At 43.4% G+C, this 17,943-nt stretch overlaps 1 protein-coding gene across 1 annotated transcript in view; it reads right to left on the reverse strand.

Moving 5' to 3' along the window:
• The window catches only part of znf385d (zinc finger protein 385D), a 99,541-nt gene that overhangs the window by 14,647 nt on the left and 66,951 nt on the right, over positions 1-17,943 (reverse strand). The window lies entirely within an intron of this gene.

Below are 17,943 nucleotides of genomic sequence, written 5' to 3' on the forward strand. Positions count from 1 at the left end.
TGAAGAAGTCAGCTCTGTGATCAGCAGGATTGGATGCTCACCAATAAACTGAGGACGGCCAGGAATACCCAGCCAGCTTGTTAAAAACCTTATTAATGAATTAAGTATAAACCATTTATAACTCCTCGTGAGGTTGTGTCTGAGCTGCAGTAAAATGTTCTGTTGATTTGCACATGTTGGTGTTTGCACGAGTGAATGTTTGAGTTTAAACCAAATGAGGGTTCAGTGAGTTTGAGAGCAAGTGAAGAAAACCAGAACACCAGGCCGGGCAGTAAGAGTGAGTGAACGCTGATTGCAGAAGTTTTTTTAAGACCAAAAAAAACTAATATTTAATGACCTGCTGAAAAGTTACAAAGTTTGAAACTAAGATATTTCTATGGAGGCCGAACAGAGTGTTACGTGTGGCCACACAGGTCTTTCCCCCCAGCATGTTTTAGATTGCTGGGTTTGTTGTTTTAGTTTGGGCTGGAGGTCTCCGGTAGTTATTTCGCCTTTTGTTTTATGATAGTTTTTCCTGTTGATAATTAGTTTAGGGGGGAGGTGCTGGGAGCGACATCTGCCCGTTTTTGTTCATTTTGGCCGCGGTCTCCAGCTCCTCTTGTTTTCCCTGAGTTCAGTCGTGATCGTTTGAACCTGAATAAAAAAACCTGTGGGTTTAAAAGTTGATCTTTTGTGTGCCGTCCTTTTTCAGTATGTTGCAGTCCTCACTGTGAGCCTTTGGTTTACTCTGTATTTAGTTACAGAGGCCGAAACAAAGAGCACAAGACATACCAACTTAGGCAAACAAACGCACAAGAAGAAAACCTCTTCACTTGTGTCGCAACATGTGCAGCATTTCAAAAACACGCAGAATATTGAGAAGAAAACGAACCGAGAAACGCCCTGAAGATTGACGCAAAACACCCAAAGATTCCAGAGCGTGAGCAATTACAGTGTATAACTCCAGCAATTAGACACGTCCTCTGGAACGAGCCCCACAACAACACCCACAACAACACAGCACTTCTTCATACACGAAGCTGCCTCACAGTCAAACACCAGAGACAATAAGCAGTCATGAATGTGGAATTTTGACTAATGAATGGAAATAATCCAAAATATGACGTCTGAGGCCGTGAACCTTTCACACTGTTAATTTATGTGTTTGTCTGCATGGAGCTCACGGTCATATTTCAGACTCTGAGTCTACTCCACGACATTCTTCAGCTGAAGGGAATATTTATGCCACAACAAAATATGTGACTAAATTTATTTTGGGACGTATCTACGTACTGACTGATATGAAAAACATGATGAAGTCCCACAGTGCTACCAAAACAAATGAAGCTGTAAGGAAATAAAATGACTGAAATAGAAAATAAAATATAGTACGTTTTTCCAAAAGGTGAAAAAGGACTTCAGGGAGAACAGGGAGATGATTACACACACAGCCTGTATATGTCACAAAATGACCAACATTTATGTTTAAATAGGTCGGAAATATGAGGGAGTGAAAATAAGTGAAAATCCAAAGAAAAAGAAACAAACTCGACGCTCAGATGAAGCAAACAGTCTAAAAAGGAAAGCGACCGTCAGCCAGGAAAATCAAGAGTTACAACCGGAGCCAACCGTGGACGTCACACATGCAGCACTGTCTGGATATCTGGGAAGTGTGCTCCCGCCATTACCGTTTATCACCATAGGTGTCGCCAAAGAGAACGAAATCTTGATCTGAGATCTTCGAGATTCTAACTTTAAGTCGGGTCTTTGTGTGTAGCATGTTTCTAAAAATAACAGAGTGAAACAATAACTGTATATATATAGATGGACGGCGTGTCTCCATCTGCTCCCATTGTACGAAAGTGATGCCAAAATAGCCCCTTGTGATGGAGATGTCATTTGGAGCCGTAGAGATCGGCAGGTGCTGTCACCGTAGCCACTTCTACTAATCCAAAACACACACTTAATTTACCGAAAAAACAGCAAGGATCCCGCACGCCTGCGTGTTTAACAGCAGAACAGCTTCTCTGAGTTGGTCTGAGGTTAACGTTCACAGGTATGGAAACTTGAATGACTGCAGTGATTGTTTTAGTTACGTCTCCTCTCGCCGTTCGTCCTCCACTCTGCTAATCCGGAACGGATCGGCTGCAGGAGCCGTATTGGTCAACAGAGCTGTCAATCATCATTTTGACAGCATCAAATAACTAATGAAAAACAAACTAACTCAGCATGATAAGAACTAACTATAATGACAGAAAACATGTTTGAGAAAAAATTATTTGACGTGTATTCTGATTTTATAGTTTGACTCATGTCCCATCTGTTAACATGGAGGAGGCGGGCTTTATGACCTATACTGCAGCCAGTCAGCAGGGGGCGATAGAGAGGGTTTGGCTTCACTTTCAGGGAGCTGTCATGTCGTCCATCTTTTCATACAGTCTATGGAGTGAACAGATTGAATCTCCCTCAGGGATTAATAAGGTATGTCGTCTTCTTCTTCTTTTAAAGATACGTGTACAGAAAGTTCTGCAGCCTCTTGGGGAACAGGGTAATTAAAAGTAAATTACTGTCAAATTAAGACTTAATAATAACAGTATCTCAAAAATGATCATTTTTTGCACAGCATGCAATTTATGTACATAGCCAACAAATGCATCTTTATTATGGAGACAGCTCTGCATAAACGATCAGACGTCTAATCTGTCAGTGCATGAGATCATATTAACGTGATATAAAAAGCTGCTGTTCTGACATCAATTTCAGCACAAAAAGCAGCAGAGGATCAATATCTCAGGCTCCTAATCAAACATTTCAGAGTTTGGAATACAGAAGACTGCTGCCACATTTTACTGAGATGAATTTTAGCTTTAGCAGCGGCAGCTGATCGATGCCAATGCCTCGGAGTTCTCCGCACTCCCGTGTCACGAAATGAAGATCAGCCAGCCAGGAGAGCAGATCAATAGTGAATTATGTCATGCTATTTTTGTCAGCCATTATATATGGTGCTTATTTATCCCAGCGGAGGTGTCGGCGGTTACATCGTCACCACGGTTCAGTTCTGCCAAAGGTTAGAAAATGCATCAGAGGTGGGAGCAGCAGGTAGGTTTTTCTGAGATCTTTTATTTGGTGAAAGCTTTCTGTGCGTTGGAGCGGAGGTAACGCAGCTTATCTGACTGATACTCAGCAGAAGGGTTCGGCTAAATGCTTCAAATGTATGTAAATGTGCGTGGTGGGTTTCTGTGTCTGTGAGCATCCAATCCATTAACCTCTGAAACAGTCGGAGACACATTTATTCTTACTTGTTAAACTCTCCTCTTACAGTTGACTGACTCCAACTTTGAAATTTGATGCAGTTTCATAAGACTCGCTGCAAGCTCTGAATGCTGATCTTCAAAGTAAACAACGGGAGCGGCAGGTGTATAAATGTACACAGAGCGTCTGCTTTGAAATGAAGTCAGGGAAAGGTAAAGGATGGATTCTACCAAGATGTTACAAAACTGCACAACAGAAGATAACAGATGCATCTTTTTTTGGTCTCAGGGCAGAACAACCACCAGCCAAAAACCGCCCTATCGCTGGGCCTCACAGCTGCACAGATTGCAGTTAAACCATTTATTTTTTGTCTTCTCTTTCGCTAAGATACTCCATCCATCAAAATTAAAATACAACACAGCTGTTCTCGACTTCGCCGTGCTCTATTTACTTCTGGTGGAGTTGCTTTTGGAGAGGAGTGTCATAAGTTTTAATGTTGACGGACGAAAAAATGAACTCGCGCTGATCTGTACCTCGCTGGGTCTGAAGAAAAGTATCTTCTGCTGTTTACTGTCTGCAGTTTCAGCCAGCTAGGCATACATCCTTCTCCCGAGAGCCACATCGCCACTTTCCTCTGGGAGATCGTAAAGATGCCCGAGGTCAGATGGGATGTGTAGTCCATCTAGCGGCGTTCTGAGGGTCTTAACATGCTGAGAGTTCCTCCACAGGGGGCCATACAGGAAGTATCCTGATCAGATGCATCACCTGATCCCTTTCAGCATGAGGGAGCAGCAGCTCTATTACAAGCTTCCTTCTCTTTTACAGATAAAGTTTGACTGACCTTGCACAGAGCACGGCCATTGTGTCCAACAGAGAGGGATGCTCCGCTCTCTCAGAGAGTTGTTTAGACCAAAGCAGCAAGTACTAGAGAATGAGCAGTAAATCAATTAGCAATAATAACAGCCAACATGGGCCGATCATCAATATATCAGTATTGGTGGATAACATGTTCTGCATATTATGCAGAAATCAATACTTGGGGGGCAATGCTGGTTAAGCTCAGTTGGTAGAGCAGGCGGCCTACGTGCAGAGGCCACAGCCCTCGATGCACTGATCGCAGGTTCGACTCCCGGTCTGCTGATCATTTGGTCCATGTAATCCCCCGCTCTCTACTCCCCACATTTCCATAACAAAGGCAAAAAGCACACAAAAAGAAAATAAATCAATGCATGGGGAGATTTAGAAATGGTGTCATTGTGCAGCTTGTTCAGCAGACAGCAATCAGACTCGATGGTTTGTAATACTCTCTTACAACACCGTCTGCAGCAAACGGTGCAGAGCATCACAGCCGAGCAGCCCGTGATCCACCACAGAATAGATTACCATTGTATAATAGTGCACACAATAATTCCATATTGTTTAATTAAGTTATTTGTTTAATAAAGCAGACTTCTGAGAATCTTTGCATGCTCATATGTGCAAAATCCTACAAGGTAAGGTCTATTTTTATACCAGCTCCAAAATTCACTATATCAGCCGCCATGTCTGAAACCTGGACATTTTTTACCTCTTAAATCTGCATTGGTATTAGTCCCTTATCAGTCGGTTCTAGCACTTATTGCAATGATTTTCTACCAGATTTTGCTGCAAAAACATGCGTCAAAGAGGATTTTGTGCTTTGCCGAGGAGAGGAAGTTAAGACTGAGACAAAATGACTAAAGACAAGAAGGGTGTTCTGTAACTCTGCTAAAGCCCCAATAGGCTACAGTAAAGAATTTCAAGTTGGTAGGAAATATTAGAGAGACTTTGATACCAGTGCTTATCAAAGTATTTGAATATAATCTGTGGCATCCATTTGCTCCTGGCTGCTCTTAATTCCTCTCACAACCTCGGGAAAACTCTTTGTTCTCTCGTGTTCGGCTGAAAGGAAACTGTGGCAGATTAAATCTGTGATCCTTTCTTTCAGTCATTCCCTAAAGCTCATATCTGTAGGTGAAGGCTGAAACACAGATCAGTCAGATCAAGTTGAACTAAAAGTTTTGCCAATAAGCCAACTCCCTCTGCACCCTGACAGTCCGGTACATTGTCTGAATATGTGCAGACGCAGCACCGATCCTGCTGTCCATCTCAGCGCTCCATCTTAACCCTCACTGCTTGAACTTCCTCTCTGGAGGCGATGACTCACTGTTACAAAACAGCAAGAAGAACGCCCTGCAGAAATCTGAGTGAGTTTGTTCAGATGCACAAAGTAAAATGAGTCTTTATATATATATAAAGTGTAAACTGGATTAGATCGTGTGGTCAGTGACATCACATCCAGCAGCTGCACTGATTGCCCTTCTACTCTCTTAGGGTTCCTCCTACAGCTCTTTCAAGCCTTTTACCGACTCCTCGTGGCAGGACCTTAGCATCACATGACCAGGTGACCTTAACTAAAAGCGTGTATTGATCACTGTTGCGGAGGATTGAGTGTTCGGCGAGCTGCAGCTCTATCTGATTGACCTCTACCTGTGTGTGTGTGTTTGAGTGGACGCTGCAGATGCCTGTGAACTGATGTAAAGAAGAACATCTGGCATGGAGAGGCCATTATTCCAGGCTGTTACACTCAATCCCATGACTGGAACATTTATTTAAGGTCTGTGGACTCAACTATGAAGAGGGAACCAGTGACTTCAGATATTAGTTGTTGGTAATTTATGTTCTGTTTAATTTGAGTTGAAGCTGGAGACGCTGCGGGCCAGAGCTAGAGAATCTGTCCAGGTCTTTCTATTTCCATTCTTTTAACTACCCTGCTTAGATTTAAAGCCCGGCTCCAGTGTGTTATGACATTTTTATGACATTTCATATTTCCTGACAACGTTGATGGGCCTGTTTGCCAAATTTGCCAAGATGTAAGATTATAGTAGAAGCTAAGGGTCATAAATCCTACAAGCTTGCGCAGGCGTACTGGCGTGACCTGATGTCTTCATTGAGGGAGTTCATTAGGAAATATTCCACTTGAAGAGCAGGACGAACGTCTTTATGACAGAACCAAGCAGGGAGAGAGAACGCTGGAGCGACCAAGGTGAGCAGGACTCTGACACCGAGGACTGTGAACACACGGCGGGTTCAGGTTGGGACAAAGTGAGAGAGGATGGTCATCAGTCAGAGCCCAACTACAGATGTCTGATTGAGGGGATTTACTGTTTCTCTGCAGAGCGAGTGATTTTCAGAAAACTATTTTTCAGCAGCAAAAACACAATAAAAGGTTTGTTCTTTTTGCCGGAGAAGAACATAAAAAAAAAATCCCTCCAAGGTTTAAAGAGATTTAAAATTCACAAGAATGAGACCGACGGGAAGACGCAGTAACCTAACCTTTGACCTTTCACCACCATAAAATCGAATCCGATCCTCTCGAGTTTTTGCCACGATCACATTATGGCAAGAAAATGTTTTTTCCAGGATGTTATGATATCAGGGCTGCAGGTGGTGCAGGTTAGTGCTGCTGCCTCAGAGCTAGAAGGTTCCTGGTTCAAATCCCGGCTCGGACGTAGTGGGCCTTTCTATGTGGAGTTTGAATGTTCTCCCCGTGCATGCGTGGGTTCATGGGACATGCTCGTTAGGTTCATTGGTGACTCTAAATCGCTCGTAGGTGTGAATGTGAGCGTTAAAGGTTGTCTGTGTCAGCTCTGTGATTGACATGCGATCAGTCCAGGGTGCATCCCAACTCTCGCCCAAAGACAGCTGGGAAAGGCTCCAGCCCCTCTGCAACCCTGAACAGGATAAGCAGTATAGATTATGGATGGATTATTTTTGGATTATTGATCTTTGACATTCACGGTGAAAGGCGTCATCACTACATCCTTTTATCCTATTAGACATGTGGGTTAAATTGAGTGGGAAAAAAAAGGCAAACAAATTCTTGAGTTATTGCCAAGAAAGTGTTTTTTAAGAGACGCCAACGACCACCAAATTCTGTTTAGTTCGTCCTTTAGTCCAAGCAGATTGTCGTACCAAATTTGAAGACATTAGTACTCTGGTAAAACTGGACGTAATTATATTTTCTAACACTCCGAGGGCCTTGAGTGAAAAGCGCCCGACGTCATGAGCGTTTTTTCTCATTGTCCAATCGGGTGAAAGGAGAGGCGGGCCGTCTGTCAGTAGACAATGTAACGGTTAGGTGAATGACAGCTATGATTCGGTGGTTGCCTTAACAACAGCCGAAAAAAAGGCGCAATCTGTCTGATCGGGCCCTTAGTTAACAGTGAAGATGTTACGGTGGTTAGGTCTTTATTGTTACTCATTCAGTCTGTTTATCAAACTCGCCGCAGACAAATTTGGTACAACATTGAGCGCTGCTCGGACGGAGACGGGCGGAATTTGTTGCTGAGATGACGAGGAGTCGCAGACGGAGCATGACATCGCTTGAAAGGGGGCGGAGATTAGCGCGTCGACACGGGTTTTGTGTTCCCATCAATGCCGATCGGAGTCGAGGCAATAATTACCCTGGTCTGAACCTTTCCCATTAAGCTAAAAAGCCGGGTGTTAGTAGGTTTTTGACCAGTGGGAAAGCGGCTAAATTTGACATTCAAACCACAAAGGAAATTTAGTTAAGAAAGCATTAGCTTTACAATGCAGGGGAAGCAAAGACCTTTTCTGACACTTGGACTGTCATCAGTTTTGATGAAACCCCGATGTTTCAACAGCCATCAGCGACCTAAGCGTAACTTTACATTTCCACGTCCCATCAGGCCCGAACCATTACCACAAGAACAATAATTAATCTGTGAACTACGTATCACACGTCTGACCTTGTCACTCCTGATGAATAATGTTTATGCCACGAGCGGAGCGGCGGTCACCTCTCTGCTCCCTGCAATTAACGACCACCTACTCCCCGTCATCTCCGTGTGCCAGGCATCACAACAACCTGAAATCACACTGATTAGCTCGCCGGTCTCGCCGTGATCACCGGCGACCAACAACCTGCCACCACACCTGCTTCTCTGGGCAGATTTTCAGCGCGCGGTCATCAGGCGGAGTGTGCGTTTCCAGGAAAAGAGCAAGTGCAGGTTTGGTGTTCATGAAGCCAGCAGGGTTGTTTTTTTCCCTGTGAGTCATCCTTTAACAGCTTTGGACACATTTTCTCACCATAAATGAGAAAATAAATCAGAATACACTCAACGTTTTCTGCCTTGCTCTATGTGAGGGATTGTTTCTGCAACCACATATCTTTGCAGCAGCAGTTTTTTCAGCCGAATGTCATCGATTGCGATTGCTTCTGTCTGTTTCTCATTAATCAAAAGCTGGGATAAATAATCACTAAGTTTTCTCCAGTAAAGAGTGACTCCACATTGACCCGGTGTTTTGAAAATCCGTCTTGAAGAGCTGCATTTTGAGGCTGAAACAACATTTTGGGAGAGTAATTTGCTCGGCTGCTATTATTAAGGAATACTCCAACATTTTGGCAATCTGCTTGTTTGCTCTGATGGACCCGGAGTGTGAAGATCAATATCAATTTCATCTTTACGATTCCAGCAGACGGACTACCCCATGATTTGTTTGTCCTGCCTCAGCACAAAGGCAGGCTGGGGGAGATAGTTAGCTTCCAAAAGAGACAAAAATACACGTTCCGACACGGCTCATTATGAGCATGAAGTTCATTCTTCAGCTCGGATACAGGATCTTATTTTCATCTCATCTCGAGGTCAACCGAGAAGCTTCATCAGTGGATCAAGTCTGCTGAGTTATTTCTAAGTTTGTGTTTGCTGGAACCGGTCTAATAAACATAAATAATTTATGCTTTTTTAAAATCTCCATCCATCCATCGTCTCTACGGTTTCTCCTGTTCAGGGTCGCGGGGGGCTGGAGCCTATCCCAGCTGTCACTGGGCGAGAGGCAGGGTTACACCTGGACTGATCGCCAGTCAATCACAGAGCTGACACACAGAGACAGACAACCTTTCAAGCTCACGCTCACACGGACAATTTAGAGTCACCAATGAACCTTACGAGCATGTCTTAGGAGTGTGGGAGGAAGCCGGAGTGCTTGGAGAAAGGCCCACTTCATCTGAACCGAGCTGTGAGGCTAACCACAGCTGCCATCTCCATCCATGTGAGCTTAACTTAACACAAAGCAACCAGCACAGACAATAATGTCAGCAGTGCCTGTAATCAGTTATTCATGTTGAGTTACCTGCTGCAGGTCGAGGCTGATGTTTGTTTTAAATAATATTCACGTGACGCGACAGGAAGGACACGGCGTGACTGGGCGTCTGTATCATCGTTTCCAAAAGTCTCTGTTTCTAGATAAACTAAAAGGCAACCCCAGAGTTTTTTATGGGCTCTAAGATGTCTCAGTAATGTGGACACTTGGCATAAACATGGCAAAAGTTCTGCATATTAAAATGATGTTGGCGGTAGTTTAGGTTAGAAATGTGCCGCCTCGGTGACAGAGAGGCGTAACAGTCCCGCTTGAACAGGCTGTGTTACAGGGGCAAAGAGATCCGATGACGAGTCTTATTTTCTATCCTTTAATCGTGTTCAAGAAATGACAAATGTTTTTAAAATGCTGCGTCTTTCTTCCTGGAAGTTCAATGAGAATATTGACACCTTTGTTTTTCGATGTCAAAGCTGCAACCAGGCAGAGATTAGCTTAGTTTAGCTTAGCGTAAAGACTGCATGAGGAGGAAACAGCTAGCCTGACTTCGCCTTCAAACTGTGACTCCATAAACCACAACCTGTAGTTCTACGTCTTCTGTTGTGATCATACAAAGAGGATAAAACCAGTCCGATGGAGTGGTGATTGAAGGCATCATTTATGCCACTGAGCAGAGCTTGTTCCTCCTGTTTCCAGTGTGCATGCTAAGCTAGGCTAATAGCGTCCTTGCTCCTCCTCCACACAGAGGTGATATCGATCTCCTCAGCTAACTCTCAGCAATAAAACAGATCATTGTATTCCTTTCCTTTGTGGCTCTGTCTTTATCGTCCTTCCCATTACAAAGCCTGTCTGCCGAGGCCGTCCATGTTAAGCCATGCATGTATTTGCCCTTGTGTCGGGGTGAACCCATCTACCACGGTGTCATTAAAGAGCCATTTGCTGTTAGAAGGGCAGGTGATTAAAGTGTACTTTGGCTGGCCTAGGACGCCGTGCACCCTGGGAAGCCTCTAGTAATCCATATCCCCAGTCAGTGTGACCTAACGGGCTCTGCGAGGCCCAGTTAAGAACTCAATCCCCTCTCATTAATGGAGGTAATGACTGTGATCAATCTAAAGTTGGTGCGGGCGAGCCGGGCGCGACAGCAAAGTCGGAGGAAGGAAAAGAGGAAGGTAGCGATGGAGAGATGGAGGCCCGGTAAAGGAAAGGGACAGGTAAGTAAGAGGAGCAAAAGAGGAGAGATTGAGTAGACGAGGAAAGATGTAGTCGGGGAAAAAGAAGTTAAAAGAAAGTGGAATTGGGAGAGTAAGCAAAGTTTGGAGGAGAACAACAGGCAGAATGAAAGAAAGAGGAGGAGAGGAGGGGAAGGGACGTGAGAAGGTGAGAGGAAAGATAAGATTAAAAGAGAGTAATTGAGTATGGGACTCTATTAAAGGGAGAGAAATGGAGACGGTGGGAGTGGTGGAGGCAACAAAGACGGAGAGAGTCCAGAGAAAGGGAGACGAGGACAGGTGCTGCGACCCTTCCAGACAGGACACCGCCTCCTTTCTTTCCCTCCGAGTCTCTCCTGCTTCTCCCCTGAGATCTGCCTCGGCGATAGGAGGAGAAGCGGCGCTCTGAAAACCTTCCGCTCTGCTTAGGCTTTCAGGCAATCACGAGACTCCCCAGAGATCTGATTACCTTTTCTCAATGAAGCTGGATTAAGCTCTTTAATTAAAATGATTGGGCCTTATTATACGCTGTCACAACTTAAAGGACAGAAATCCCTCGTGGCTCTTGAGTTCTGTCAAATTTCATTTGACGCGTGTGATTTTTTTCCCCCCTCTCTCTTGTCAGTATTCAGAGCGAGTAAATGAGAAAAGAGTCACGGTTGAATATCCCTCGAATAAAAGCCTGATAAGGTGGGAAATTTGCATTCACAAATAAGAGTGCATCGACGCCTGCAATCATCTTTTTTATTTTGAAGGGGGGAAAAGAGCGACGTTGTCTCTGATATTTAACAGCGGCAGGAGTCATTGATTTGAATTCACGCTGATTTATCTCCTTCCAATTTCATCCGACGGCAAATGATCCGCACCTAATTTCAGATGGGAAGTTTCTGCGGTTACACATCGGCGTCCAAAATCCCCACAAATGAGAGCGCTTGCAAGCGGCGTGCAGGTATGGAGCCAATCTAATCACACTCTCATCAGGGCCACTGCTGTCTCTGAGTGTAAGGGCTTTTTCCAACCCAGCGCGTACGTTCGGAGGATTAGTCAGTTTTTAGGGCGGATGATGGCGGGTTGGGAGGGCGTCCGCGGCGGATAGGGACCCGAGGATGGAGGCTGTGGGGGGAGAAATCCTCGGCTACAGCCTCCTGCCTCCCCGCAGCCGGCTCCATTGTACAGCTGCTGTCAGCGCTGGCATGGCTCCCCTGACAATCTGCTCTTTAATAGCTAATATCAGGGTACATTTCCTCAGGCACTGGACTGGAACTGAGAGATGGCGGGCCGTGCTGTGGGCATTTCGTTCTCTCTCTCTGCCTCTTAGCCTTCTCGCACTCGCTCTACTCTCTCCGGCCCTGACACACAAACACACACACACACACAAATTTGACAGGCAGCCGCTGAGTCATCTGGCTAATCTATACGTCCAGCTGTCCATCCATCACAGAACACACGCGGGTACAGAACGTGGATGGATGCTCGGTGTGTTTTATGAAATCTACACACTTTAGCGCTGCTTGGTGAAGCACTTCAGTTTTTTGCACGTACACTTAAAAAGGCCTGAGTTACATCCTTAGAAACACCGTCAGACGGAGACACAGGAAGCTATACAAGCATAACCGCGTCTGGATCTCAGGCTGAACCGTCAGCACTCGTGTTGCATTGTGGGTTTTTGTGAGCGCTCGCTTTTGACAAGGAAGAATAATGTGTGGAATAAAAAGACCATATGTCTGGTTCTGCTGCATCAATTTTTATCCTTTTTTTAAGCTGCCAACGATGATATAGGAGCGCGATGCTAAAACAATGGTGTTCTTTTCAGTGTCTACAGAAGAAAGGACGAACACTGACTCACCGCATGATTGTTTTGTGGAGTCAGAGTCTCCAGACACGCTTCTTTATAAACTGCATTTTGTTGATCTGTCTGCTGTTTCTCGTCCGCCTTTTTGTTCTCCTTTAATTGTCTGATTTAATTCGAAGTTTTGTAACTTTGTAAAGTCGTGATGTCTCGGCCAGATCTCCCTCAGAAAGGAGTTTGATTTCAATGGCCCTCCTGGGTAAACAAAAACTAAATATGCTTCCTCCTGACAGATTGACAATCGAGAATAAAAAATCATCTTTATTTTGTCTGTTAATAAAGAAAACAGTGCGACAGGAATTATCCACACCCAGACACACCTCTAATTGAACAGTGTCACTGGGAGCGTCCTGACATCAACACTCGTTGATTTGATTTAACATCTTCAGTTCATTTCAGTCTCTTTCTTTGTATCAGTGGTCGAGTGATGAGAAGCTGTAAATTCTGCTCCTCACCTGAACATGAACGCCTCACAGAGCTTTAAGCTTCTTTCTTTATGGTGGGGAGTTACAGGTCGAATGTCTCGCTCCACACTTAGAAGAACATTTAAATGTTGCTGTTTGTCTCTGTTTGACAGGTTGGGTTTAACTTAAATGTAAACAACAACGGAGTCCATTTCTTCTTCTCCCTCTTTTTCTCGTTCTCCTTACTCTTCTTGTATTTCTTCATCATCCTCTTCTTCTTCTTCGTCCTCTTCTTTTGCTCATTCTCATTCTTTTTCTCCTTCCCTTCTTCTTTTTCTTCATCATCCTCTACTTCATGATATCCTTCTTCTCATTCTCATTCTGCTTCTTCTTCTCATCCTCCTGCTGCTTTTTCTCCTTATTCTTCTCTCTCCTCTACTTTTATTTCTTCTATTTAGTCCTCATCTTTTTCTCCTTCTCCTTCATCTTCTTCTTCTACTTCTTCTCCTTCCCTTCTTCTTTTTCTTCATCATCTTCTTCTTCATCATATCCTCCTTCTTCTTCTCCTTGTTCTCCTTTTTCTCCTTCTTTTCTTTCTTCTTCTTCGTCTTCTCCTTCTTCTTCTTCTCCTTCCCTTCTTCTTTTTCTTCATCTTCTTCTTCATCATATCCTCCTTCTTCTTCTCCTTGTTCTCCTTTTTCTCCTTCTTTTCTTTCTTTTTCTTCGTCTTCTCCTTCTTTTCTTTCTTCTCCTTCTCCTACTTCTTTTTCTCCTTCTCCTTCTTCTTTTTCTTCATCATCTTCTTCTTCATCATATCCTCCTTCTCCTTCTTCTTCTTCTTCTTCTTCTCCTTCTTGTCCTTATTTCCTTTCTTCTCCTTCTCCTTCTTCTAGTGTCTGTAAACCAACTAACCGTCTGAACTGTGTTCCCTTTGATCAGCCCAAAGAGCCGTTGAAGAGAAAAAGATGTTTGTGAGGCCGTTACTGGATTTTAAACTCTTATGAGACGACTTTGAATTAACTGGTTCAGTGAACTCTTTTTAAGAGAGCGGGAAAAGTTGTCTTTAAAAGTTGAACTAGTGTACAATATTTTGTTTTTCTCCAAAATAAAAGCCCTAACACAACAGCGCTCGCTATTAATGAAGCATTTAGGCCTCTTGTTAAAAAGCAGCTCTTTAAAGACACAACCAGGTGTATCTCTGAAACATAAATAAGCACACCATTCATTTTCGCAGCATGAGAGTGTTCTGCTTTGAGATAAAATTATTTGGGACCAAATATGTTTTTTGCTGGTAATTTTCAAGCAAAACAAACCCATTGAAAGCCCACTCTGAGGAGCAAACCTCCATCTGCCTGCGTGTTGTTTTTCCTGCTCTCACTGCGGCCATTACTCTTCCCTGAACTCCACTTTTCATCGCAGCGAGTTTGGTGCCTCTGATATACCGTCAAATACTTCAGCCGTGCAGATAATGCAGCATTTACCCGCCTCGACAATTAATTCTTCTGACATCTGAGCACATTAATATTCATTACCCGGTGCCACTTGTGACGAGCCGCCGCCTCCACGCGCTGCAGATACGATGGTGAGATGGTGTAGAAATGTGCCCGTGCTTTTTTATAAGGGCACTGAAATGATTAATAGCTATTTGTCTGTTTGGTTATGACGGCGTGCTGTTTAAGGTCTCTGAGGTCTCTGCTGGTGTGAAATGTGTTTACAATCGTGCATGTTTGCATGTGCATTACGTGTGTGTGTGTGTGTGTGTGTGTGTGTGTGTGTGTGTGTGAGCCCATTACCGATACCTCAGCAGAGTGAACGTGGGAGGAGGTCTGTGTCTGAGCACCATCTTTATTGTTTAGTTAATGTGTTGCTTATTAATGTGTATTAGAAGAGACGATGTGATGAGAAGATGCAACAAAATTAAAGATAAACATTCACACTTTAAACCCTCAGACTTTCCTTTGAGTATCTTTAACATCAGGAACAAATAATCAATTAATGATAGAAGTAATTCTTTTTCAGACTGTGTCACATATATGATTCTGTATAACCAAAGACTCCACATATCTTTCCTAAAATCACCCTGACACTTCGGTATCTTTGAGCTCTCGTCTCGATCGCAAACGAGACATATACGTCTTCGGTTTGTTGTTGTTAATTTGCACAGCATGACTTTGTGCTGAGTCCGTTTAAAGAGTCATATTTTCTTTACTTAGCGGTGCGCTGGAATACAAATGTAACACAACAAATATGTTTCACTTGCAAATGGCTCTCTCACTGCTGTAATTATTTAAACACGAGAGACGTGAGGTGTTTTAAAAAACACACTCACTTCGACACTCCGTTTCCCTCTTAAATCTCTGCTACCTTTCTGTAGACGCTCACCAGGACAAATGTCTCGAGTCCTGTCGTACGGGGCTCGTTAGACAGACTACTGTATGCATTATTGCAGAGCTTTAACAAGGAGCATGAATAATGGAGCAGCCTGCTGATACGTGATTGGTCAATATTACTCAAACGGAAAGCAGAGCACCTGCCTTCCTGGAAATCCACGCCCCAGATCTTACTTTGTAGAATGAGCTTGTACCTAACCTGCCTTGTGTCGAGTCATGTGTTTGAGTCCTGGCCTGTCACTCATTGGTTGTGACAGTGTTGTGGAATAAAAAAGACCAGTAGAGGAGGCCACCAGTAAACTGAGAAGAAAGATAACATTAAATATAAATGACTTAAGATTAAAACATTGAATTATTTCACTAATTTTATGGTTAAATTCTCCTTTATTTATTTAATCATCTACTAATGAAAACTGTGGCTCTCTGTACGTGGCTTTGTGACTCCACAACCTTGGAAGAAAGATATTTTATTTACGTACTAACTTCACTTTTTGTGCAGTTTAAAAGAAAGCTGTCAGTTTTTATCACATTCCTTTTTATGCTGTTAAAAAACACGTTGTGACTGTGTTATATTTCTTTCCTATTCATTGGTTTTCTCTCAACAAATTAACAAATATGTTCTTTACAAAAAGGTTGTTATGAAGTGTCTTTCCTTCAGTAAGCCAAATGATGATTGAGGCGTTGATGCTCAAGGTTCCCACAGCACATGAACACCACGTGGATCATATCGTTTAACAGGTTGTAAAAAGATGAAAAAATGAGGGCTAAAAACAGATTTCTCCAACTCAAAAGTATTTAAACAGTGCATGTGTCCGTTAACAACCTTATGTAACAAATACCTTTTATTCTAAGCCCCATGGTGGTATACTTTCCTTCAAACACACAGCAGAAGATGTAAATGATTTGATGCTTTTAGAAACACGTCTCACACACCTCCAAGATGGCCGCCGTAGCTTGCATTATATCACCTAAAAGCTCTCTTGACTTAATGTCGACAAACTTCGGCGCGTTAGCTCAGAGGTAGCTTGAGTGCAAATTGCTCCACTTAACGGTTTGACTTTTGTGCAGCAGCCCTCCGTGGGACGTGAGACAGAACGCTGCCAGGTGTGGAGCTCTTAAAATAACACAAAGACCTGCATGTGGCCCACGTGAGGTTAAACATGTACGATTATGTGCTTGTTAATGCTGTTTTCTCGCCTACTTTTCCAACTCAACACAAGAAGTTTTGCAAAATTTGCAGCATGCATGAGCCGCAATCACTAAACCTGAACATTGGCTCCATGAGACATGCTGTTAAATGTTTGCATTTTCACCTCAAGCAACCTTTCAGCTGCGAGCGTGAGCAGGTCAGACTTTACAAATAGGTCACGGTTCATGATGAGCTCCAGAAATGTGCTCTTAATTTAAACACTAGTGGAACGTTGGGCAAATTAATCCCAGAGCGCGAAGGCTCAATGTGTTTCCAATTCCTTAAAAAAAACTCTATTGTTACAGTTAAAGGGGAAGACTTTCGTTGGGCCAATTCATGACATAATAACAGGCGGCTTAAAGAGTATTACAGTGGAGGAGACGGAGAGGGGGGCTGTCGGTTGCCAAAGACATTATCCTCTGCAGGAGCAGCTTAAACAGCAGATAAAATCATTAATCTGCAGCTGCTTCCTGTCTGTGCTGGAAGTTGCACTAAGTTTGTGTTTACTCTCTCGACATGTTTTTAAGCAGAAGTTCCACCGAGAGTAAGAATATTTTTCAGCAGACACCTGCCCGAGATAACCGGATTTAGAGAGCCACCTGTCTGCAACGCGATGGATATTAACACAACAAACACAGCAGCAAAGATGTAATTAAAAGTGGGATAAAAGGCGAACGCAAAGCACACATTCGATAACCCTGTAGGAGGTATGATGTCAGCAGCACACGCTTGTAAAAGCTGCAACATTTTTCGCAAACTGCTTCAATCAAACAAGTTCAAAGAACTCCATATAAAGCTGACGAGGAGTGGACAGCCCCTTAAGACAGGATGAAAAGCCAACAATCACAGCCTGAAACGTCTCCAAGAGATCTGTGGCTTCTGTGGGTCTTTGTTAAGAGTTGTACAAACTGCCATAATGGCACACCCATTCAGAAAATGTCTCTTCAGAAGCATTCATAAAGCTGCACTCAAACAAAACGTGACGAGAGTTCAGTCTGCCCGAAGAAAGAAAAACAAGAGTGCCTGAAAGAACTTTCCTCTCTCAGTCCACAGAAGTTTTTTTAAAGTTTGTTTGAAAGGGAAAAAGTTGTGAGGAGGTCAAAACATGACGGCAACACTTGAAACATAAACAACAACTGTATTTGGAGAAGAAGGGGTTTGCAGCTCGTGGCCTTGGTGATCATAAAGCATCGTGCGATGACCCAGTTGAAGGCCACAAATCAATACACGCCGGCCTCAATAGAGAGTGCGTCTTCATTCTACAAGTGTTTCTGGAGTTCGGGGTTCTCGATGGAAATTAAATACTCTTTTATTTCCCTGTCAGAGAGGGGTTAAAGACTCCGTAGTAATCTGCAGGCTGATGACAGCCATGTGAAGCGCTTTATAAATCTAACTTATTATTATTATTAACAGCGCTGCGTGTAAAAAAGCAAAGCTTGTGTTGTGGTTGCTTTGAGTCTAGTGCCTTTGAAAGCTCATCAAATGCCAGAATATGAATTTAGCACTTATTATATTTAATATCTTAAAACAACTC

The sequence above is a fragment of the Semicossyphus pulcher genome, unplaced genomic scaffold (assembly GCF_022749685.1).
Source record: "Semicossyphus pulcher isolate SPU_LCO1_2020_fin unplaced genomic scaffold, fSemPul1.0.p SCAF_9, whole genome shotgun sequence".
NCBI classification, from domain to species: domain Eukaryota; kingdom Metazoa; phylum Chordata; class Actinopteri; order Labriformes; family Labridae; genus Semicossyphus; species Semicossyphus pulcher.